We start from the raw sequence: 26670 nt of genomic DNA, 5'->3' as shown, positions 1-26670 counted from the left end.
ACATACATCTACTAGGTTATTCCTCTTAATGTTTACATAATTGAAATACGTCTACTAGGTAATTCTCCGTAATGTTTACATGAACCAAACACGTCTACTTACATAGCGGTACTACTAATACTCATCAGTTTTATTAGTAGTAGTATTTGTTTGCAAGTGGATTTAGCTTCGTTCCAATATTGGATTTCCTTATGTTTTTAAAGTTATAGCTTTACATTATATAAAATTTTAATGGGAACATATACAACAAAAATGAATGTGCATTCTTTAGAAATGTTAACATTAGACCTGGTAAAATAATTTTATTAACAGACAGAAATCTTACAAAACATTTCCTCTTTTTCATTCCAAACAGATAGTCAACAAGTCTTTCCGTCCACTGATATTTACCGAAGAAAACATTTTTATCTTAAGCTTAGAAAGAGTCTAAACGTCTGACATTGGCTGGAATCTTCATGGCTTGTCCTCTATCTAGTACGAAAATGAAGGAATAATGAATAACCATTATTCTCCAACATTAATATTATATACTTTATTTTTTTATAATAAATAACTATATAATTAAATATTAATTCATTCCAAACAAAGTTTTTTATGGAGAATAGCCAAGACTTTGCATGAAAACCTGACATCAGATTAGGTTTGGTTTCCCACAAGTGAAATGCGAGAGTTATAAACACTAAGTTTGTTTTATACAGGTAAGAGACGTCCTGCTATTGGAACCTCAACCTGTGCAGCACATTTAACTAGTTTGTATCAATGAGTTGATCACCTCAAAATTCAAAATATATGTGTATATACAAGTAGACTATTGTGTGTGTGTGTGTAAGTAGACTGTTGTTGTTGTATACATATGTGTGTGTGTAAGTAGACTGTTGTTAGTGTATACATATGTGTGTGTGTGTAAGTAGACTGTTGCTAGTGTATACATATGTGTGTGTGTGTGTAAGTAGACTGTTGTTGGTGTATACATATGTGTGTGTGTGTGTGTAAGTAGACTGTTGTTAGTGTACACATATTGTGTGTGTGTAAGTAGACTGTTGTTGGTGTATACATATGTGTGTGTGTGTAAGTAGACTGTTGTTGGTGTATACATATGTGTGTGTGTGTGTGTAAGTAGACTGTTGTTGGTGTATACATATGTGTGTGTGTTAGTGTATACATATATGTGTGTGTGTAAGTAGATCCGTTGTTGTTGTTGGTGTATACAGATGTTGTTGGTGTATACATATGTGTGTGTAAGACTGTTGTTGGTGTATACATATGTGTGTGAGTGTGTGTGTAAGTAGACTGTTTTGTTGTTGTATACAGATATATAGACTGTTGTAAGTAGACTGTTGTTGGTGTATACATATGTGTGTGTATACATACATATGTGTGTGTGTAATAAGTAGACTGTTGTTGGTGTATACATATGCAAGTATGTGTTGTGCATACATTACGTGCGTGTGTGTAAGTAGACTGTTGTTGGTGTATACATATGTGTGTGTGCGTACAGCAGATCCTGTTGTTGGTGCATACATATATGTGTGTGTGTGTAGTAGATCCTGTTGTTGGTGTATACATGTGTGTTGGATCCGTTGTATGCATACATACGTGTGTGTAAGTAGACTGTTGTTAGTGTATACATATGTTTGTGCGTGTACAGATAGACTGTTGTTGGTGTATACATATGTGCGTGCGTGCGTAAGTAGACTGTTGTTGGTGTATACATATATGTGCGTGTGTTAGTGTATACATATGTAAGTAGACTGTTGTTGGTGTATACATGCGTGTGTATGAGACTGTTGTTGGTGTATACATGTGTGCGTGTGTGTGTGTAGTAGACTGTTGTTGCGTACATATGTGTGTGCGTAATATAGTTGTTGGGTGTTACATGTGTGTGTAAAGTAGACTGTTGTTGGTGTATATACATATGTGTGTGTGTAAGTAGACTGTTGTTGGTGTATACATTGTTACATAAGTGTGTAAATAGATCCGTTGTTAGTGCATACATATGTGTGTGTGTAAGTAGACTGTTGTTGGTGTATACATATGTGTGTGTGTAAGTAGACTGTTGTTGGTGTATACATATGTGTGTGTAAGTAAGTAGACTGTTGTTGGTGTATACATATGTGTGTGTGTAAGTAGACTGTTGTTGGTGTATACATATGTGTGTGTGTAAGTAGACTGTTGTTGGTCTATATATGTGTGTGTGTGTGTAAGTAGACTGTTGTTGGTCTATATATGTGTGTGTGTGTGTAAGTAGACTGTTGTTGGTCTATATATGTGTGTGTGTGTGTGTAAGTAGACTGTTGTTGGTGTATATATGTGTGTGTGTGTGTGTGTAAGTTGTCTAGTGTTGTGAAGAATGTCCGAATAATTACAATCATTTGTTTATTCTTTCCCAACATAACATTTACTACAAGTAAGATACTGCGTGTTTTAATTTATTAATCATAATATACAGATAATCTGCAGACAACTAAGATACATTTCTGAGGTGTTTATAACCTTATTTTCCTTGTGCTTTTATAGAAAGCGTTTCTTTCATCCAGCTACCTAATATTTTATTTTCCGTTTTAGTTTTTGTTCTGTGTACTGCATATTTCTTTATACTGTATTCTTAACTGTCTCTCTTTCTGGCATCTTATATTCATTACTAGAACTCCAAACTTAATCTTAAACTGTTTTTTTCTACCTAAAGTATTTAGCTTCTTAACTTTTCAACCCTATTTTTTCCTCCCTAACTTAAATACTGTGCTTGTTTCTCTCTACCAGATTGAAGTTTCATTCGCTGGCTGGCTAAATTTGAAAAACAGTGATCGATATCACTTCACTAAGTACTAGGTGTAAATATATATATTTACAGAACTTCAGCTTCCTTGATAGATTAGCCATCATTCTTATGTGGGTTAATGTCCTCACATGCCTAATAAAGTCTCAGTAAATCCTCTGTGTGAGGATGCTTCGGTAGCAAAAGCTCCCAGCGCCCTAAGAACGACTTTGGTCCTTTATATTTCTACCCATGAAGCCTGTAGCAGGTGAGGCGTGTGTGTGTTTTCTTATAGCAAAGCCACATCGGACTATCTGCTGAACCCACCAAGAGGAATCGAACCCCTGATTTTAGCGTTGTAAATCCGGAGACTTACCGCTGTACTACCGGGGAGCGCAGGTGAGACAGGGGAATGAGATGACAGACCATAAGATCATGAAAAATCGGCCGTTTAGCACCCAAAATAAACACCCTTACTACTTGTTAAAAAAAGTACTAACAGTTTCACTAAATGTATATACAAGTTTTTAAACGACTATTTATGAGACAATACTAATACATTTGTTTCGATACAACGTTTTATCTCTAACAGTGAGATATGGTTACATCAACCTTCAAAATACATAATATTTTGAGCGTTGTATGATCATGTCTTACTGTCAAATACAAAATGTTGTAATGAAGCAAATCTTTTATAGAAAGGAAGCTACATTGAATATTATAAATGCAGCAGGAATCGCACAACAATTCAAAAATGAAATGATAATCATGTTTAAATATTGGAAAGCTATTTTGCTGATTTGGAAACAAATTCATGCTAAAACCTTTGTGACCTATATTATCTAATAGCTATTAGGAATATAGTCCCTTGCCAGTTGTTTTGATATTTAAGATTTTATTTTATCCGATTGTTTGCTGTCTTCAGATAGCTTCATCTCTGAGTTTAATAATATAAGTTCACATTATGTGTTGATGAATTAATTAATTTATTCGTCCATGAATTCCTCTCAAAGTTTAAACCTAGCAGGACAAACTGAACAGGAGAACACGAGATGGCCAGTATTGTATTTTTCTATATGGCTTTGATCTCCCAACTAAAAGTGGCTAAAATGTATCCGGATATCACCAAAGCATAATGGAGGTCAAGGCTGGGCATCTATCTTCCTTGGTATTCCGTGTGAAACTGTAATCAAATCCACTCAAGAATTTTGATAAAAGCTTTATTCCTTTAACCATTACGTATATTTATAAGAAGTAGTTATATATATAAGAAATGAAATTATTTTGACAAACACCAAAGTTTAAAAAAGTCTCAAAAACAATTATTAAGCTTTCATATATACAAGCAAAGGTATTCGCCAACGCCAGGCTTAAAAAAGTATTGTTATAAATGAGAATGTTATAAAAAAGACACCCATACTACGCGTAGCAGTAAATGCCATTTTCGTTTCGTGTCGGTTTAATGTATTTATTAACGTATTTTTCAGTATTGAAGGAGTAAACTTGAAATGGCTACCAAGCTCTAACCGTTCGTTAACTTGTTTATCCATGCAAATGGGGGAGATTTGGGCATGGCTTATTCCGCAATTAAAAATATCTAGAGCTGAGCCCGATATATCTTGGATATTTAAATATGTGTCTGGGATCAGCTTTTTTCAGGAATACCGTAGTCCCTTGCCAGTTGTTTTGATATTTAAGATTTTATTTTATCCGAGAAGGTTTGCTGTCTTCCAGATAGCTTCATCTCTGAGATTTAATAATATAAGTTCACATTATGTGTTGATGAATTAATTAATTTATTCGTCCATGAATTCCTTTCACATTAGTTTAAACCTAGCAGGAGCAAACTGAACAGGAGAACACGAGATGGCCAGAGAGTATTCTTTTTCTATATGGCTTTGATCTCCCAACTAAAAGTGGCTAAAATGTATCCGGAAGATCACCAAAGCATAATGGAGGTCACACAATAGGTTTTTGGTGTCGCTGAGCTCAAATTTTGCACCTATCTTCCTTGGTATTCCGTGTGCACCATATTTGAAACTGTAATCAAATCCACTCTTACAACCTAGTGAGACCAAACCTGAAAAACATTCCGATGTACCACGAAAGTCCAAATAGGATTTTTTTAGGTTATGAATCCCCTTGTTGAAGCTATAGTAGTAACTGGAGATATTGACCGCTGCCTAATAGTTCTCTGAGCTCCGTAGAGGAGAGCAGGTATTTTATTTGATTCACAACGTTTAGCTAAAAGTAGGTTATTTTACAGAGGACAAAACTTTACCTAAAGAATGTATCATATTTTAATGCACAGCTTTAAGTGCCAATAACCTGTAAGATTTAACTTTTTTAACTTGTACTAATTCGAAAGAAATTAAAAAGCTCAACTTTGTTTTATTCTATAATTTTCAACAACTTGAATCTATTCCTTATCATAGATAATGTGGCATTTAAATTTCATATTCATTTCAAGGTTTTAGATATAGTTTTATTTCATATAATGGCTTTTAAGCTTAGACATTTTTTCATTATAAATAGTTGTGACCAAAACATGCATTTATTTAACAGTTTTAAGCGTCAAGGGTAGTTTTATCACAGAAAAATATTTTTTTTTAAATTTACCTCCATCAAAGGAACTTAACTTTTTTTTTTACATGCATTGTTACTCCGACACTTATATGACAAGCAATATATCTTAACTTTATCCTAGAGGAGTGAATATGTATTTATTTTTGTTCCATAAATGTGAAAGTTCGAATATCGTAGGTTTTATTATGGGGTGTTCAGGTAATTATTTTTGCTATGCAAACCTAATACGTTCACTTCCTAAAAATATACCTGATTTGGAGTAGTCATTACATGAAATAAATAAATAAATAAATTTTCTTATGATGCACTTTCGCTACGGTTATGTTTAACAATTAGGTCTTCATACAATCCAAGTTACTTGAGGACCAGCGTAATTTTTGGTTTTCACCTGTTGCATATTGTGAAAACCCTGTATATTTTTGCACCACATTATTTAAACAAATTATGTTTTATATAAATATTAGAAAATTTGGAACCTAAATTGGTAAGAAAACTATTAACAGCAACATAGAGTGTATTATTCAGTTATCTGATATTTCAACACTTTGTATTCATGATTAATGTCCACAAACATATACTACTTTAGTCATGGCGTGTGTTTACAAAAACACGCATAGAGGAATCATGTTTATTGTTACAGGTTCTTTCGTGATTTAACAGTTTCCTTATACAGATCCTTAGTCGAAATTTATTGTATTTTTCATTCTTTTGTTTTATTTAATTTCAATTCTGTTAAGACTTTTGTAGTCAAGCAAATAAAGAGTTTGTTTGTAACGAAGATGAAGTTAAGTTTTCGATTTTAAGGCTGTCACGACTTAGAGTCTATAACTGTCCATCCCTTATCAACAATGAACCAACAGTAAAACTTAGATAAGGTCTACTCCACGACTTTCAGAAGCTTCCGCTGTCGCTAATATACTTCGCTCTCCGCCTTCATAAATTCCTTTTTTACAACATAATTGAACCTGTACTTTTGCCGCCAGAGTAAATATTGTGACTAACCAAAGATGGTGCTACAACTACAAAGGCATGAATTGATCCCTGTTTATACAGCAAGTTCTGTTAAAATTTTCATGTGGCGCTTGAGATTTTCATCCTAACACTCGAACAAATAGACCCATAAATAACACATGAAACAGTTAGCTGTTTGGGTGAATCTATAGATTAAGTCTGGGTGGAAACAGCTTTTGAAAGCAACATATTCATGGAGGTAGATAGATAATGTAAACAAACATTATGTAAACTTAACTGTTTACATCAAAAAAGGGCAGTGTTACAAACAGCAAAATCAAATCTACGATGAAAGAAAACATGTTCATAATACAAAATTAGCCTTAACAAAAAACAAAGTCACTAGGGCACAGACTGTAATCTGAGGTATAAGATGTGTCCTAACTTAGAAGGTAAATGTGAAAGTAGGACCCAAATAGCATTACGAGTACACTTTCAATTACTTTTAGTGGATACACTGTCTATCAGTCTGAGCCTCCGTTCGCGAAACCTAACGTGTAAAGAAGAAAATAATTAGAAAATAAATAAAATATAATAAAAAAATAAAAACATAAAATAATAAGATGTGGTTCAATCCCGCAACTTCTCACATCACTTCCCGCATGGAACTCTGGGAAGACAACTGCTGTCACAAAAAGATGTAGTGAACAGTAAATAATAAAAATAATAACATTTTACCATTAGGAGTGGTGAATATGAAAACTTTACCACCTGAAGTTGTCATTCCAGTCACCAGTTTGGTAGTAAAAGTTCAAATGAGTAAGTAGCACAGCAGACAAATTATACTCCAATAAAGTCCCTACCAAGGTGTCTATATTAGTATGACACTCATTCTCCACCCATAAAGTCTACTGTAACAACTAATTTTAGATATTTCTCTACCTTCTAGACCCTGCGCCTTAGTGACTTTTTGTTCCGTAGCGTGTGGTTTAAAGTTGTTTCGTGTTATAAATATGTTTTATTTCATCATATGTTTGGTTTTGTTGTTTGTAACGTAGTCTTTTGTTTTTGATGTAAGTATTAACTTACTTGTTTAGATAATGTTTATGTTACATTATATATAATCTATGCATGTCCAACAGAAGCTGTCTAAAATATAAAAAGAATATGCTGTACTATATAATAACTTGTATAATATAGAAACTCTTGTTACATGATCGTTGAATGCGTGCTAACAGCATGTATGCAGTTATTAACACACAAATTACTGGTAATTACTGAAGTACTTCAAACGCTCTCGTCAGTTATATATTTAATAAGTGTGTAATTATTATTTTTTAGTGTGAGACTTAATTATATACTTATGTACTGGATGTTACGTTTATAAACATATATTTATGCAGAAATTATTTACTCTATATCTAAACTCTTAAAAACAGTACAGAGTTTAATGGTCTTTATCATTATAAAAGATGTATTACCATTAATCAGGGTATTTAAAATAGTTTTCCAGCTAAAGGTAATTCTCTGTCATAAAATCCTGACTGAACTTAAAAACTTTTGCCCCAAAACATCAGTGATTCTATCCGTGTCCAACATACTGACGCAGTTAATGTGAAAATTAAACTCGAGGTCAGACTTCATGGTCATATCATATTATTTTATCTAATTCATCCCCAGCAGCTCTGAGTCAGCCCTAATGATTACAACAGTAACAACTATAATAAACAAAAATAACGTTACACATATAAATAAACAAAATCTCGAAATTCTCATAACGTAAATACAGCAGCAATTGACCCGCCACATAACCAACAATTTATATTGAAACAAATACGTACAAAAAGATAAAAAAACAAATAATCTTGAATCTACGTGCTACAAACAATAGATGGTACATAAGACTGAAAACAATGAGTGTGCACATAGTTAAGCTGAAAAATTCAGATAACACTATTTTTCTTTAGAATAAGCTAGAAATGAGATATCACGTCAATGCTTTTTGGTATAAGCTTAATTATGAATATTTTGAAATGAGACTTCCAAAGAACATTATGTGATGTACAGGGTGGCCCGTAAGTCCCTACCCGTCTTATGTATCCAGTGTATCTGTGTGCTGTCCCTCATTCTCGTTGCATAATATTATGCGACGCCATGTTCTGTGAGACATTTTCAAGTGTAAATGGGCTTAAATTAGCTATATTTCTTTGACAAAAAAGAAAAATAAATGTATAATACATGCGTAATTGAACATAACATGGTAACATATGGATGGGTAGGGACTTACGAGTCACCCTGTAAAAATGATGATATCTTGATGCCAAGCTTATGTTCTACGATCATAATTTAAGTATTAAATTTTTCTTACGTTTCTGTATTAATGTGGCAATTGCCAATAATAATCTGACTTTTGCGATGCTCAGTAAAAGGAAAGTTACAAATGCACTGAATCACCACCTAATAAAAATGTTAAAAATGACACCTGAAACTTTAAGTTTTGTAGTTAAATAACTGACTAATTAAAAACGAGACGAAAGAAGAATATTTTCTCAATATCTCTTTTCTCTTTATTTATACACGTAATTTTATTAATTTGTTTGCGTAATAGAAACGAAATGCCATCATTGTTTTCTATGATAACGTTATATATCATGTAAAATGTTCTATTTATTTATTTCTATTTATTTCACTTTATTGCGAAGTTATTGCATGATAACATATTTTTGTTAGAACTTAATTATACTTCCAGAATTAGACTTTATGATCCTAAATATTTTAACTCTTAACAGAACCCGCCAGATAGCATCTGGGCTTTTTTTGGTACTTTAACAAATGCAGTATTGCAACTAATAGCTTTAAGTGTTCTCAATATAAATAAAACTGTCTAGTCCTGTATTTTCCCTCTTTTACAAATTTCTTTTTTTTGGTTACTATAAATTACTAACTTTGATTAAGGATATAATAATAACAACGAACGGAACAACTTGTGAATTGTCCGAACAGTGGGAAACAAAAACATGAAACTGACCACCCATACTGAATTTTTTTTGCAATAATGGGCTTATTCATTACTATATGAAGTGACAGACACTGTGAGTGTTGGGCAACAGAGAAGGCGCAAGATTTTTTTTTTTTAAACCCAATATTCTAGAAATCAGATGAAGTAAACAAGAATGGAATTAAACAAACACACTTCTACAAAGAAAGTTTTTGTGCAACACGTGCTTGGGTTGAACAACTTTACCACTTAAGATGTTTGAAGTAAGAAAACTTTCGTGTAATTGTTTATCTAAAGATGATTTTATAACATGCTCAAGTTGTTATTTCAAGCATGGTAAAACACTTAAGATATGTCTATGTCTATCGACTGTTTCTGTTTTTCTAACTTAGAAAATTCTCAGACCACCCTCTTAATATGAGATCGAGGTTTTATAGAACATTTATACCATTTTTAAATATTTTTACAGAAAAAGATCACCAATAGTCAAACGTCGAAAATCATTCTGATCACAAAAAAATTTGTACTGATGAGAAAGTTGCTGCATAAATTTCCTTTCGGGTATACTTCTGATAAAACGGTATTTTAACTATCTCGACATGACAAGTGATTTGTTTATTAAAACAGTGCAACAAATATTCAAGTGATAATAGATAATATAAATGTCAAACTTTCAGTTATTTAATGACATTGTGGGTTATTTTAAAGTGAACATTTTAGGCTACTTCTTCTCACATATGTAACAGATTTAATATTTGTTTATTTTAATACTTGTGCTTATTTCAGTATAGTTTGCTTTTTTGCAAGTGATGTATATTGGTGGCTGTGTATTTCACAAGTCTCGCCTGTTCTCTAAATTTGTAGAAGATTCTTGAGAGTAAGAATCAACAATATTTATTTTACGAGAACGCTAACGCGGTTTCCAAGAGTGTTGAATCTTTGAGAAACTCGTATTCTCAAGACGACTGGTAAAGGTATTCAAGCTTTAATTAAAGTTTGCATTTTAGTTGTGCTATGCCCCATCCCCTACTTCGCTGGTAACGAAAGCCTAGTTTTATCATTATTAGTTCTCAGATTCTTCATTCCTCCCCACATTTTTTTTTAATATTAGGTGTAACTTGTTACGTTGAATAATTTTCGTCTGATTCAAGCATAAAAAATTGAAATTTGGTAGCTTGGTGCTTAATGACAAACAAAAACTTGGATGTTAATTTTTTATAATAGTCTTTTTTAAAATTACACATTTGAAAATGAGAGATAAAAATATAGATATTGTGGTTGTAAATGATTTCTGTAATGGTTTAGTGATGACATCAAGTCGAAGCTTGTTTTTAAAAATGTAAGATAATTTAAATGAAGTGGCAGAGTAGGATCCTAGAACATAAACTTATGATTTATCTACCTTCATTAAAATCCCACCACATTGAGTGAATGGTCAAGAGATGACTGCGTAAAGAAAACTGCTCAAGTTTGAATATTAAAAGTTACATTACTTATAAAAAAACAAGATGGTCTTTATCAAGAGAGAAAAATAAACTGTAGCTCATATATAATTGATATAACTAAAATTCATTGCATATTTATCCTTATGTAAAATTATTCCAGTGTACTTCAAGTTAGTCTTTAAACTATGTTGAAAATCTTAAAAATCATTTAATGTTACTTAAAATATTTATAGTTGGCAGCCAATAACCATTTGAACACTAAAATACTGATCTCAAAATTTATATGTAAAATACCTCCATAAGTTATTTAAGCTTACATTAGAATAAATTATCATAGTTTGGACTTTCAGTTAAATGATTCCAGAACTGACATACTTGTTATGAAATAAAAACTTGATAGTTCTTTACATATATACAAATAATTGAACTAAAATAATTCGCATGTGTTACTTTCCAGAAGTTGAAAGAGTAATAGTCTGAAGTCTTATATTTTCCAGAATACATCACTGATTATTTATCTCAAAATATTAACAACGTCAAAGACAACTAGCCACAATCTTTCTTTTCCTGGTTCCTGGAATTTCACAGCAGCATCACTTATTAAGCCTAATGTCTATTTGAACGCCTTATTCATTAACTACTTACTCATAGTTAATTCATTTAGCTGATACTATTATCTAAGGCGATTTATAAGCTTATTCAGTCATTGAAAGGTAATATGATGCATATACAGTGTTACACAAAGAAATAAAATAACGATTCTTATATCACAAATACAGTAACTCTCATACTGTATTTTTAGAGTGTTATGGACCACTAAAATTTTTACACCGTAAATGTACCCAGTGTACCCAAGCCCTTTTTTGTCAGCTACGTGAGGAGATTTTGTCATTCTTCTAATCTTCTTCCTAGAATCATATCGCGATATAATCAAATACTACAAAACTTTGTCATTAACAATCTTTTAAATTCTAGTTCTATAAATATAACTCATTGCTATATTTATTGAAAATACATTACATGTTCACTAAGGAAAAACATCACACACGAGGTAAAGGTAGCTTATTACCACTATTGTTGGTGGAGAATTCGTGATCAAGAAAAACACTGGACTCAGCATGTGTGTTGTACAGTTTCCACACCTGATTTCGTATAGTAATTGAATAAGAAAATAGCAAGTATGCTGTTTGCTGTTTTATTAATATTGCATGACAAATATTTCTGGATGTTCAGACAAAACTAAACAATTCAGTAATTATCCAGATATTGCATTTTCAATGAAACCTGCAGCTCATTGGGATTGTCTTCTAGTGTCACATTAACCAAAGAATGTCCCATTTTTGAAATATGCTGTTATTCATGTTCCAGATTTTAAGCTAAACTCTCCTCTCCTTCAAGTTATTTTCTCTTAATAGCTTCTAAGCTATAGACCTCCATCTAATTGTCTGTAAGCTTGTCATTCGTGTTTGTGACATTTTAACAATCCTCATTCTTGTTCATGCCATTAACCTCTTATGTGCCTCTTATTCACCTTAATGCCACAGCTCCATATTGCCAATCACAAAATATAATGAACCATCTGTGTCACTAGCACTGTATTAGAGGCGTTGATGAAAGTCTGTTGGGATCTCTGATGAAGATAAGCGTGGTATGTCACACAACTAGTTTGAATATTTTTCTATTGAGATATTGGCTCACCATTTTTGAGACTCAAACTAAAATTTGAAAAAAAATGGCAATTTTTCAGATTATTTCTCACCATCCTTTTGTCCGTTTTTATGTGTATATTCAGTAATTTTAGTAATGAAATCATGGATAGTTTGATTACTCTGAAAATTCTTTAATTCTGGAGATTAGGTCCTAGTTGTTCTATCAGGATACTACACGGAAAATATATATATCTTAATGTTAATGATAGCTGGATACTACACGCCTACAAATATAGACAATAGGTCCATTAGCAGTAGTTAAATCCCAAATATTTTAGTTCCTGAGTGGAGATTTTTCCTCACTGGTATTTTTATTGTTTCTGATTTAAGCAAATTTATTTCTTCGCCTTCCTCGCGAAACAATGAATTCAGAATGTCGGGTTTCATAACTTAGATAAAGGTCTCAAACGATTAATTGACCACACTGTGCTTGTGTTATTCAACCTCCTCTCCATTTGCCTTTTGCTTTGTTGAGTTCATCTACCTAATTAAATTAAATTTAATTAAATTAAAGGACAATATAATTAGTTCTTTGAAAATAGTAAGTTACAGGTCGGTATAAAGAGGCACACATGCCTTAAGTTCAGCCATATTAAAAAGGCTTACAGAATAATGAAAACTTCATAATAATTACTCATTACAAGTGTGTCATCTGGCGCTTACATTATCACCAGTTGGACCAACTTTTACACATTACGTATGTCGTTCTGTCATGATATTTACGGTTTAATGAAGAACGTATACATAACTTTACTTTAAATTTTCGAATTTTATTTTCCTGATGGAGTTTTTTTTTTTTAACTGTAGCAGCACGTATAAGATTAATGTAAATTTCTCTTTTCTTCCCATAATTTATGAATCTAAAACTTTTAAAAAAAACAGGCTAATAATGGAGTATTGCGAACACACGTATCCCAAAGTCAGTAAAATCATTTACCCATACTTCCAATGCTTATGAAAAGCTAACAAGATTATCTTTCTTATATTTCCATTTAAAAACAGTAATGAGTTCAGGTCTGTTGTTAGTTGTAACGATTCCTTGTTTTACTCTTACTTGATAATAGTAAAGCTAAACAGTCTTCTGCACCTACATTCTTGTAAAAGCAAAGGTTGATAAGTTACAACACATTACATCTTCCATATCCAGTGCCGATGATACCTTTCACTTATTAAAAGTTCTCATTAGGTCAGCTGGATCATGACATACAATAGTGGTCCATGCGTTTTATATATGTATATCATCAAAGTTCACGTACAGAAACTCTTAGGGTAAGAATCAATGAATTCTTATTATTACAGATTTTATCTGAATCATATACAAATCAGATTTTTAGGTAATACCCCGATATTATTTTTGATGTTCAAACATAAGTTGTGTTTTTATTTTAAGAGACATGCAATTTAGCTTTTTTAGTTTTTCTATTAAAAGAAAAACAGGAGTTACAGCTCAAAAAATTATGTCTTATTACAGTTGATGCTCCAACTTTGCACATCTAACCTTCTTCTGGAGCTTACAGCATACTGAAAAAATATTTACTTTCGTATGATCCAAATAGGTTTTGTGTTATTTACTGGGGTAATGAAAGTTTTCTTTGGTCTAAAAATCAATTGCATTCCAATCTTTGTCTGGGCTTCTTTTAATACTTTTAACTACTTCAATAGGCATTAAAGATTTGTTTGTTTTCAATTTCGCGCAAACCTGTAGGAGGGGTATCTGCGCTACCCGTCCATAATTTAGCAGTGAAAAACTAAAAGCAAGACAGCTAGTCATCATCACTAATTTTGGGGTACTCTTTTACCAACGAATATTGGGATTTATTGTGACTTTATAACGCTCTCACGGCTGAAAGGGTGATCATGTTTAGTGTGATGGGGATTCAAACCCGCAACCCTCAGTTTACGATATGAACTCCCTAACCACACAGGGGCTAGAAATTACTGGAACTACATTGTTTTCACTCGTAAATTAAGAGCAGTTATACGATTTTATTGAACATCGTTCTGTTAATTCATTGCAAATAAATAAGATTTTTAATTTAGAAATCCGTAAGAAACGCTTTAATTAACAGGAAAATGTTTTATTGTGAAATTATGCTTAGTAATTTCCAAAATGGTGAAATCTCAGCTTTTCTGTGAGAAATGGAAAAAAAAAAAAAAGTTTCTACTGTAACTATAAACAATAATTTGACAAAAATAAGTAAAATATAAATTATAAATACAATTTTAAGTCCCTATCTAATTGTTCTTTCATATTAATATTTGTGTACAAAATAAGTGTTTGTTCAGCATATTGTTTGTCTACATCCAATTTAAATTGAAGAATCTAAGCAAATAAAATACAACATATATTTTATGATAAATTTAAGATAATCGTTTGTTACAAACCAATAGATTATTTAAACTTTAAGGATAGCTCAAACTTTTTTAACACCTTAAGTTATTCCCATATTTTCGTCAATGAATTTTCTCTGTTTCATTATACATAATATATTTATGTCAAACATTTTTCAGCACTTCTTAAACTTCCTTAGAACACGTTATAATCCATATCTCCATATTTAAAATATAAAAAGTGAGAAAGCGTTTCTATAGAAACCAATAAACAAATTGTAAATAAGCGCCCCCCACTGTTTAAACAAACATTATATAGCACAAGCAACCTGTTCTACAATCTACTACAGCTATGTTCTATATACCACCTCAACTTCTTAAAATAACGCTTTAGTAGAGCTTGGATTGGTTGCTGTGAGTTATAAACACAGCTGAGCTGTCTGCCCGGATCAAGGCTTGTTGTGTGAAACTTTATTAGGCTCAGAATAAATAATTTTTTGTACACTGTTAGAAATTCACATAAAATATTTGTAGACTACCTAAAGTACATTTTATAACGTAAAAACATTTGTGAATATTCTGAGTATATGGTCTTTTCTCAAACATGCATTGAAGTAATGCAGTTTTATAGCCAATCAACTGATATAAACATATGTATATATACTCGACTTTTTCGTTTAACTTTAATACGACAGTTTTTATTTAAATAGTTATAAGACGCTGGTATTAAAATGACTTTCCAGAAGCAAAAATTATGACAAGTTTGCATACGTAACTGTTTACAAATTATTAGTCATATTACTCGAATCTTCTAAATTTTTCTCGTCCTTTTAAATGAGTATTGTTACATCATAAAGTATTTAGTTTGAAAAAATCGTTTGTTTTACCTCAATCTAGCAATATATAAGTATATACATATATATACAGGCGATCAAGTGAGTGCAAGTAAGTTTGTCATAGCGAGTTTAGCCATGACGTGCAATTTCTAAACTGTGTTTCACATATTCTATTGTAATAAGACATTAAAGGAGAATAATTTGACTTATAAACAAGTGTTCTGAAGTAATAAAACCCACCTGCGTGAATGTTGACGAAAAATATAATCATTTCGAGATTTGGATACAACTGTTATAACGAAGCTTTATACTTGTTTTAAATACATTATTATTTTTTAAAAAAGCGCATAGTGTTTTGTCTGTTTATTGTAGAAATTTATCGGCAACAAGAGAGAGACATCCACTATAAAGACATTGACGAGCGAGCCAGTATTATACAGTGGTAAGTGGCAGTAGAAAACGTGAACGACAGCGAAAATCAGTAGGTGTTTAGATGCACAGCTGGGCCTGGCATGGCCTAGCGCGTTAAGGCGTGCGCTTCGTAATCTGAGGGTCGCGGGTTCGCGCCCGAGTCGCGCCGAATCATGCTCGCCCTCCCAGCCGTGGGGGCGTTATAATGTGACGGTCAATCCCACTATTCGTTGGTAAAAGAGTAGCCCAAGAGTTGGTGGTGGGTGGTGATGACTAGCTGCCTTCCCTCTAGTCTTACACCGCTAAATTAGGGACGGCTAGCACAGATAGCCCTCGAGTTGCTTTGTGCGAAATTCCAAAACAAACAAACAAACAAAGATGCACAGCTGTAGTGGTGGCAAAAATATTGAATAGTACACAATTATACTATATAAATATGTCGATTGACTTTGATAACTAGAGAGGTAGAGGTGTGTGACTTGGGCTCAAAGATGGCGATATACAAGAGTTTGTTAAACAACATGATCTCGCAAGAGTGTCAACAGAGAAAAGAGGAAGAAAGAGAAAAAAAGGAAATGGGAAAAAGAAAAAGAAAAATAGAAAGAAAGAAAGAGGAAAAGGAGAGAAAATAAGAGCACAAATGATAGAAAACGAAAAGGGGAAAATGAAAAAAGATATTGTCAGAATCATCCAACAGAAGGATAAAGGACCCAGACAGGGTAATGACTTCAGAGCAAGCCGACCCAAACTGTCCAATTGTATTAACAAACAAATGACATGGATGCTTTTGTGAAAAGAAAAAAAAACACTCACCCAAAGTCAGAACTGAGACAAAGGTGACTGGACAGTCTATCTCAACCCATTTGTCACAGCAAAAGGCCAACAAGTGTATGCAGGTATGTGATCAGAAGGTTACATGAATTCTGAAAATTATAAGAGGCCTTTCTGAAACTCTGCAAACTTACTGAAGTAGGCGTTTGGTAGAAAGTTAAAAAGTCAAAGGAAAAATTGCATTTCAGTTTATGGCAAATTTACAGCACTACTTCAGAATGTGGACTTACATGACAAAGTGTGAAGATAATTTTGAAGGACTGACAGATCTGTAAATACACGAACAGTTTATGATCACATGTTCCACAGAAACATCACTGTTCTTAAAGGAGACAGCGCTAAAAGTAAACAAGATGATCAAACTGGAAGAACGTTATATGGAAACCAATTAAAGTCGAAACCAGGGGTGGCTGACCAGAAGCAATGCTTCATCAAACGTAACGAGAAATTAATAAATAAATAGAGCAATAGATTCTGTTTGTTTGTTTTTTGGATTTCGCACAAAGCTACTCGAGGGCTATCTGTGCTAGCCGTCCCTAATTTAGTAGTGCAAGACTAGAGGGAAGGCAGCTAGTCGTCACCATCCACCGCCAACTCTTGGGCTACTCTTTTACCAAATAATAGTGGGATTGAGGGTGACATTATAACGCCCCCACGGCTGAAAGGATGAGCATGTTTGGCGCGACGGGGATGCGAACCCGCAACCCTCAGATTACGAGTCGCACGCCTTAACACGCTAGGCCATGACGGGCCGATGCAATGGGTTCTATACTTGCTATAAAATAGGGCGTGTTACAAGGTATTACAAGGTAATGTAAGCCTGTCACCAGCAACAACAGAAGAAATATCAACATAAAGCAGCTGGAGCTGACCACAAATGTAATACTGGTAAGAAACAAGAAAATAGTAATTATCATCATGGATACCACTGATGAAAGAAACAGAATAGAAACAGCAAATTAGATTTCTGACAAGAAAAAATGCAGTTTTCATGATTAAACAGCACTTCGCTGATAGTTCAAATTAGCGAATAGGTCAACATTGCCAGTGAATCATGTAGCAAATATCGAAAGATGCCAACAAATCACAACAGTCCAGTAGGTAAAGGCTATTCCAGGGACTAGAAAGTGGGGGTCCTACGAGGTAATAGTGCAATAGTGAGAACCAGTCTATTAAATGATAACCAGATGATGAGAACAGTACATTTTTGTCTACCGGTTGATGGAACAGGGAGAAAGTTTACCATAACAAGAATAAAGACGGACACTCCATAATATGTAAGAGGCTTTGAGGCTGTGTATGAAGGCATCCATCTATGACTTGGTGTTTGCAAACGTATCAGGCAGTAGACATTTGATGGAACCAGACAGAAAAGAAATAGACGATGAACCATCAATCATAACAAGGGTTTCAGAGAAGAAGTTTAAGAAGATATTAAAGTCTCTAAAAATGACATCCCGAGTGTAGGTTTAGGAAAAATTAAGAAAGCATTGAAAAGACTCTTAACTGAAGAAACATTGGAGCGGTATATGAACGAAAGTCGAGAACAAGACAAAAAAAGAGACTTACAGAATAGAGCACCAGCAGAAAGTGCTCTGTAAATGTAGGCTTCCTGGAAAAGGTAAACAGATCATAATATCAAAAATACTACACTGAAGTGATGAAGCTGACTCATGAGCCGATTGCAAGAGGACACCTTAACATAAACTTCCACTGGCCGGGGAATATCGGAGATATGATAAGATTTTGCGGGTTATTACAACTACCAAATGACAATACCTAGAGTGAGGTTCTTCAAGATCCCACTTTGTAAATAGCTTCTCATAGAAGAACCATTCAATAGAATATCTGTGAACTTGATTGGACCACTAACACCTCTATCTAACGAGGATAACTGTTATGTGCTAACAGTAGTCGACTATGCAAGACGTTACCCAGAAGTCATACAAACAGTCGAAAATAGGAACAAAAAGAGCAGCATAATCCGTTTTGGAAGTTTCTGCAGAATAAGCTTCCAAAAAGAAGTTTTGAATAATAAAGGAAACCAGTTTACCTCAAAACTTATGCAAAAAGTGTGCAGACTTATCACCTTTGTACAATCCCAAATCTAATGAACTTTGTGAGAGAATCAATGGAATCTTAAAGAGTATTTTGAAGATGTATCAAAAGGTACCACCTGACTGTTACATGTAGCTGCAGGCAGTATTATTTGTTTACTGAGAAGTTTCACAAGCAGATACAGAGATTTCTCCATTCGAGTTTCCGTACGGAAGAACAGCACGAGTCTTAATCCAATTCAATTAATGAAAGAGCTGTGGACAGGAGAAGAGACCAGCTAACTCGCTCAAAAAAGTATGTATGCATTTCAAACATTTCTATGACAAGAGACTCAAAAATAAATGTTTTGAGGTCGAACAGTAGGCTTTAGCTACCTATAGACAACAACAAACTCACCTGCAATAGAAAGAATCGTTTGAAATACAGGAAATGGTCAACCTAACGGACTAAAAAGTGGATGAAAAAACAAAGATCTGCTGCACCAATCTCTTAATGAGGCATATTGAGAGGGAAGAAAACATAACAGGTGCAGTTATTGAGACCCGGATAGTCATTGCAAGTGTGGATGTCATAGCTGCAGAACAATAATATGGTAATTTTATCATAGAAGATGAAGACCTACTAGACCTAATACCACTGAATGAAGACGAGGTATAAAAGGACATCATTATAATTAAAGAACTGACCCGACTGGCAAGCAAAAAAACACCGACGATGACTACTGTGCCAATATGCAGATGTCTTTACAAATATATTTGTCAAAACAGACTTTGTGCAGCACAATATCGAGACTACAACCAGATACTCTGTAAAAGTGAAGCTCTGCAGCATGACCTTTGCAATGAGAGACCAGTTATGCAAATATTAGTGGAGTCTACAAAAGGATACTTTCTGTATGAACTAAAATCACTCTTTGTACATACTGTAAAAATATTGTAAATATGCTTCTTGAAAAGATGCTTATTATTAGATATACTGTTCTATTTATATTTAATGTGAGAGCTATGATTTAGATAATTATAAACTGAGAGCATTAAAGTTATACTTGGAAGCAATAGTTATGACAAGTTATGTAACTGTTTACATATCATTGTTTGTGTAGTTTAATTGTTGTGAATTGACATCACGTTGCCCCCCGCTAGTACAGCGGTATGTCTCCGGATTTACAACGCTAAAATCAGGGGTTCGATTCCCCTCAGTGGGCTGAGCAGATAGCCCTTTGTGGCTTTGCTATACTAAAAAACACACACACAGACATCACGTTACATGACCCTTCTGACATTTTCACGATGCTTTTAAGCAATGTATTATTACATCACAACATCTCGTAGTCCACATTAAGTTTTATACCTCAGTTGGACAACATACAGACAACCAAGTTAATCAAGGTAAAGGAAGGTTAGACCGTATATGAATTAAGTCATAATGAGAAATTTCTAAAATGAGTTTTGCAGCATTGTATTGCAATAAAATATAATAGGAGAATATTATATCTTGCCAAAAATTGTTCTAAAGTAATTAAACTCTCCTGTATGGACTTTAATGAAAAGATAACCAAGAGCGTAAAGGTGTTTGTTTATATGTTTGACTTTTTAAGTGTATATTATTTTAAATCATGTGGATTTTGTTGAAATTTATCGCCAAGAATTCAGACATTTATCGCCAAGAATACAGACATTTATCGCCAAGAATACAGACATTTACCGTAAAGAATTCAGACATTTACCGTAAAGAATACTACCTATACATATATATGTACAAACATGACATACGCCTCTCACACTAGATTTTTAACATTTCAGTTCTTCCAGGCAACTGTCTGGATCAATAATATAATCTCTATATTAAATCATAAACGGATAAATTTTGAGTTCAAAATTATGTCAGTTATTAAGATGAAGTATCAAAATCATATAACATATGAAAGTTGATCTAGTTAATTTAAACTTCCCAATGGCACAGAGGTGTGTCTTCGGACTCACACGATTAGAAACAGGGTTTTGATACTTGTGGTGAGCAGAGCATCGATAGCCTGTTATATAGCTTTGTATTTAATTACAAATAATAATATTACTTGATGTAAATTGAGCCACCACAAACAATTTGATGAAAGTTAAAATATTTCTAGGTGTGGAACAATATTTTAGTCTATACTAACAGTCTAATAACACCTAAAAGTTTAAAGTTGTATTCTTTGCTTCTTAGCATGTACGTTTATATAATATAAAAAAATCTATCACACCTTTCGCATCTAAATCTAACTCACTACTCTATATTTAAGATGAGTCTAACAATGGATGGTTGTTGTTTTGTTGTTTTTGAATTAAGCACAAAACTACACGATGGGCTATCTGTGCTCTGCCCAACACGGGTATCGAAACCCGGTTTTTAACATTGTAAGTCCGCTGAGCCACTGGGGGGCACAATGGATGGTTTTACAAATAAGTTGACCATTAACGGTCAGCCACATACATTTATTATTACCAATAAAAATTTGATTACAAAAGATAATTAATCATAAGAAAGCATCACTATAAGTTCCGTTTTATGGTGTAAAACATAATATTTTTGTTTTACCTATAATGAAATCCTAATGAAGAAAATGGGTGGGTTACACGAAATGCTTAAAGTGACCCATATCAGATTTGAAAATAATTTTGTACAAATGCGAAATAAAACATGATAGTTTGGTTATAACATTGTATACTTTTACCTACTCTGACTTCTCAAGAATGCGGCCAAATATGTGTGAGGACCAAACTATATTATCTATAACATATTTTTCGGTTAGTCACTCTTGGTACAGTTACATGCCTATTAACAAGTCATATAATATATATTTATTTATATCAGCACGCAACTTGTATCACAGAATAGGCAGATCAGTTTTCAGTATATATGACCTCGGCATTGTAATGTAACCATTTGAAAAACCTTAGCTCTCTGTAGTTTGTGTGACTCTTTAATTAACGTACAGTATTTTCATTCAGTCACCTGCGTCAACAGAATCACAATCCTTATGAGATGTATTTAATATAGCTCCACAGTGGGCCAGCAGAAAGTCTACAGATAAACAACACTAAAATACAAGGATTTATTCCCATAGTTTACCGAGTGCAGATAGCTATAATGCATCTTTGTACTACGAAACAACAAACAGACAAACAGGGAGGCCAGGCCTTAAGTATATGCTATTCGTGCGTTGTTGGAAGGGAACGTACTGGAGACATAGCCAGTGAAGAAATAAGGAGAGCCTGTTTCCCCTACGCACATATATACACTAAATATTTTATTTTGTACTATGGTATGCGACAAAAAATTAAGATATTTTCTCATCTATGTTGGTCCCAAGAATTCGCAGATTGAAAACACGTACAAATTAATGTATGCATATGACAAAATTTCTGCAAATGTCAGTTCCATACTTTACATAAGATCATACAATCACATAATGTCTTCCTTACACTTGTTGCACTATACAAAGCTTTGAAACATGTTACTATAACTGTGGTGTAGGTAATTCTTATTGTTATGTTTTCAATCGATACCACATTAAATGGTCAGATACAGCCATTTATATCACTTTACATCTAATTTTAGTGCTTAGTGATATAATAAGTAGTGATGCGACAACTATTTAGAATAATCGAAGATTTGTCTTTAAGATAAAACGACGTAATTAAGACGTGTATTCTCTTTTGTTGACTTACCCTAATGGCACAGAGAGAAGGCTTTTCGACTTTCTCATGTCTAGGAATATCACCGTTTTGTTCATAGAATTTGTTTTGACAATGAAAATATGTCAGTCAATTCAAACAACAAGACATTCTAACAAGTCGTCTACATTGAGGTTTGTGTTAGATTTATATACCAAGAGCACCAAGAGAAAGTCAAAGCTGACGGGAATGATGAAAGAACATATTATTGACACAAATATCTTTTGGTTTCGAAATGGCGCTGCCAATGTGTCACTGTTCGGCAGTCGAATTCTCCCATAATTGTGAACAAAGACTCTGCTGGTTTCTCCTGGATCTAGATTATCCCAGCCATGTAGATCAACCGATGATTGTAGTGCAGCCACACCGAAAATTGGAGTTTCTGACATAAGGATGTTTTTGTGCTCTGCCTAATTTGAGCTTATTTATATAATAGGGACTTTTTTCGTCAGTAAGTAAAAAATTTTCCACAGCTATCCCATTCAACAGCTCAGCACAGATGTTTTTAGATTTCTTTAACCATGCTGTTACTGAAGGTGACCCTAAATTTTGTTTTCTGGGTATTTATTGAGTAGACAAGTAGCACACAACTAGGTCGATAGTCCTTCTTTCCTGTTCTCAGACTATCGTAGGCACAACTGTTGCCAATCTGACTTTTTTACAGTCATGTAAATCAACATAAGATGATGAGACTGGTGTGGCTACCAAATCCGTAACACTAGAAAGATCTACTTATCAAATAACGCATCTTTTATTTCATTATTTAATAACATTATCACACATACAGAAAACTGGTGCAGGTAGAGGTTTGTCTTTCTTCATAAAAGTGTTTGTCGAAGTATTACCAACGTCTTTGAGCTTAGTAGTAACTAACATACTGGCTAAGTCCTCCAGATCAAGACTGAACTAAACACTGACGTCTAAAACACCTTCCATTGCACCAACGTAAATTACTAAAAATCTGAATTGGAAAAGAATGAAGACTATTTGATAAAGGGGAAAACAAAGAGACCAATAACATCAGGCTGGTAAACCCAACGGAGACAAGTCAAAAGTTCACGTTTTGGCAAAAAGAGGTAAGTTTCGAAACCTTCATTAAAAAATAGACATTTAAGTCTTCCACTCTGGTCAGTGTATAGTCCAATGCATAGGTCTCATATCTCTTATCTACAAACAGTGTTGGTAGATTTCTATATCACTCGCATCACTTAACTTTACCATCTGCATATTTGCCTATATACGTGATTACGTGCTGCTTTCGAAGGTGAATGCTTGCTTCTCAGATATTAAGAAAATGGTACGAACATGTCAGAGCAAAAATTAAAATAAAATACAATTGCAGTTGTATAAATAGAATGTAAATGGCTGCTTGAACTGATGCATTAGCCAGTGAATATATTTATTCCTACATAAAAAGTGATCACTTTGATATTCAGCACTATTTTCTGAAATGAAAAGCTTAAAGTTTTCCCTGTCATGGGTGATCTCTTCCTGAGTCTATAGAAAGTACAATATTTACACCATTGCTCTACAGAGGTAACTTGAAGAAGAACAAAAGTCGAACTTTCGAAAGCTCGGGTTACAAGGGTTTTGTCATTTTACATCAGTTTGTAATATATTACACTTTGAAGATTCGCTTTTCACAACATACTGTTTGCTGTTGATAGAAATATCTCCTTCAATTTTCTTCTTTTACCTGTTTTCACATCTCATTTAACTACTCGTTATACATAACTATGAAAAAGTGTTAGAACAGAATTAAATATTATATTTCAGGTTACTTTTAAGAACAACTGAAGGTAAAACATAGGTGAAATATCAAAAATGTATTAATTTCGTACAACAGAAACTCAGAGCAAGTGCTTGAGTTCAGCAAACACTTAATATTTTGTGTTCCCCTTTGCTTTAATAACTGCGCAGGCTTTTTGGCTGTTGCAACATATTTAATCAAAGTGTCCACTGGACACTTCAGGTTAAAAAAACATGACCCAAGAAGGTCGAAACGTTGTTCTGTACTTTACTTTAATTAAAGTTTCAATACCTATACCAGCTGTCTTTAGAATAAATTTTTACTTCAGGTGGGTTTCTCGTCATCACGAGATTACGGTCTTAGCATAATCTGCTGAACAGTGCGTCAGATTCACGTCACCGAACATAATCGTCCTTTCACTCATGGATTAACCTACTATTCGATTATAGCAACCCAAGAGTAGGCGGTGGGTAGTCTTCGCTAGTTGCCTTCCCTATAGTCTATCACTTCTAAATTAGAGATCGCTTGCGATGATGAGTAATTTGAGAAAAGTTCAACAAACAAACAAATAAAAATATATCGAGTTAAATTTAAATGGAAACACCAGAAGAACTAAAAGTTGATAATGAACTAGTGAAGTTTTATATGAATACGAAAAGTGAAATGAATTAACATTAAACTGGCAAACTACCATTTGATTATGAATAGTAAAATTAATTAATAGAAAACTATCAACTAACAAACTATTATTTTGAGTATGAACAGTAGTAGCAGTTCACAGTCAACTGCCGAGTTATTTTTAAAATATGAACAACTACAAGAACCAGCTGTCAGCTATCAAAACAAGAAAACTATTAGTGTTTATATCATTAACTATCAACTTGCAAACTATTATGCTTTAATACTAAAAGTAACAGTAACAATAAATCAGTTATCCACTATCTCACTACTTGTTTGAAAAAAAAGAACAGTAAAATGAATCAGCAATCGATTAAGAGCAGAGTAATGGATATAAATAATCGATATCTAACAACAAACAAAAATAACAGTCTTTTTATATATATGTATACATATCAGCAAACGATTAACGCTCCATTAACATGAATATAAACAGTCGTGAAGTAACAGCGATCTTTCACCAAATAAATAACAAACAGACTATTAAAATAACACTTTAATATTCAATTGTGTACATTCTTAAACCTCAGGCTCAATAACCTATGAGTTTACCTATAAAACAGCTAATAATGAAGAAAGAAATTTCACCTATATCTCTTCACCTATTTGTTAATGTATGCCCTTACCTACCTCTCTCTATATATATATTCGTTTAACGTTGCTCAGGTATAAGCGTATCTGCATACCTTGCTTGCTACATACTTACCTACCCGCTTACTTATATATGCATCTATTCCTCTATGTATCTGTCTGCTTACATATCTATATATTTATCTGTCTACCTCTAAGTATATGTATCTGCCAGGTGGGTATATATATATATATATACCTACTTAAATATCTTCTTACCAAACTAAGCAGGTATCAGGGCTGTTGAACATCCAAAGGATTCCACCATCTGGTTTCATGCAACGACGACATAATATATGAAGAATTAGAGTATTAATTTCAGTTAAAACTCAATTTAAACAAATGTTGCCTGGTCCATACTTGGAATATTAGTATCTAACCGATGCATTATACACTTCTAGCTTTCTGATTATCGTGGTGTGTTTGATATTCTGGTATCTGTAAATTTAGGCAATAAAGATATATGTCCAAATAGTTTGTACCTCTACACTTTATTGGGATAGCATCCTCAACCCCTGCGCCATCTGTACTAACAAAACGATATTAAAGAACCATATTCAGGAACATAATGAGAGGGTAATCGTAAAAACGTCTGATAAATAAATACTGATTTGTAATTCATTAGTGTTAACTCACAACTTTTCACAATGTTTACCATAATTCGTTTGCATGCATATATACTGCTTTTCTGCGTGCGCATAGAAATGGTGTGAATTACGCCAGTAAACAGCTTAAGTACCATAGTTGTAGAAGTGTAAGTAAAATAAAGTTAAAACATCCTTCATTTCAAGGATTCTAGCCACTTAAAATGTTTTCCTTGAGTTATGCACCTTTTAAAGGCACGATCCATTTACAAACAATAGCATATGGTCCTGATCCTAAAGAGACGTGCGTGACGAAGTCAGCCACGCCTCTTATGCAAGCTCGCCATGGCTTGAAATATTTCTATTCAAGCCTATACAGCATTTTGTCATCATGATACTGA

At 33.4% G+C, this 26670-nt stretch overlaps 1 long non-coding RNA gene across 1 annotated transcript; it reads right to left on the bottom strand.

Annotated features, from left to right (window-relative positions):
* Positions 1-287: 287 nt before the first annotated feature.
* On the bottom strand, positions 288-26138 carry LOC143235373 (uncharacterized). Its single transcript, XR_013019149.1, has 2 exons — positions 25905-26138; positions 288-471 (listed from the first exon to the last, which is right to left on the bottom strand). It is a non-coding gene; the product is annotated as an uncharacterized LOC143235373 (long non-coding RNA).
* Between the last annotated feature and the right edge of the window lie 532 nt (positions 26139-26670).

Source organism: Tachypleus tridentatus, chromosome 2 (assembly GCF_004210375.1).
Source record: "Tachypleus tridentatus isolate NWPU-2018 chromosome 2, ASM421037v1, whole genome shotgun sequence".
In the NCBI taxonomy this organism is placed as follows: Eukaryota; Metazoa; Arthropoda; class Merostomata; order Xiphosura; family Limulidae; genus Tachypleus; species Tachypleus tridentatus.
This window is presented reverse-complemented; position numbering and strand designations above follow the sequence as displayed.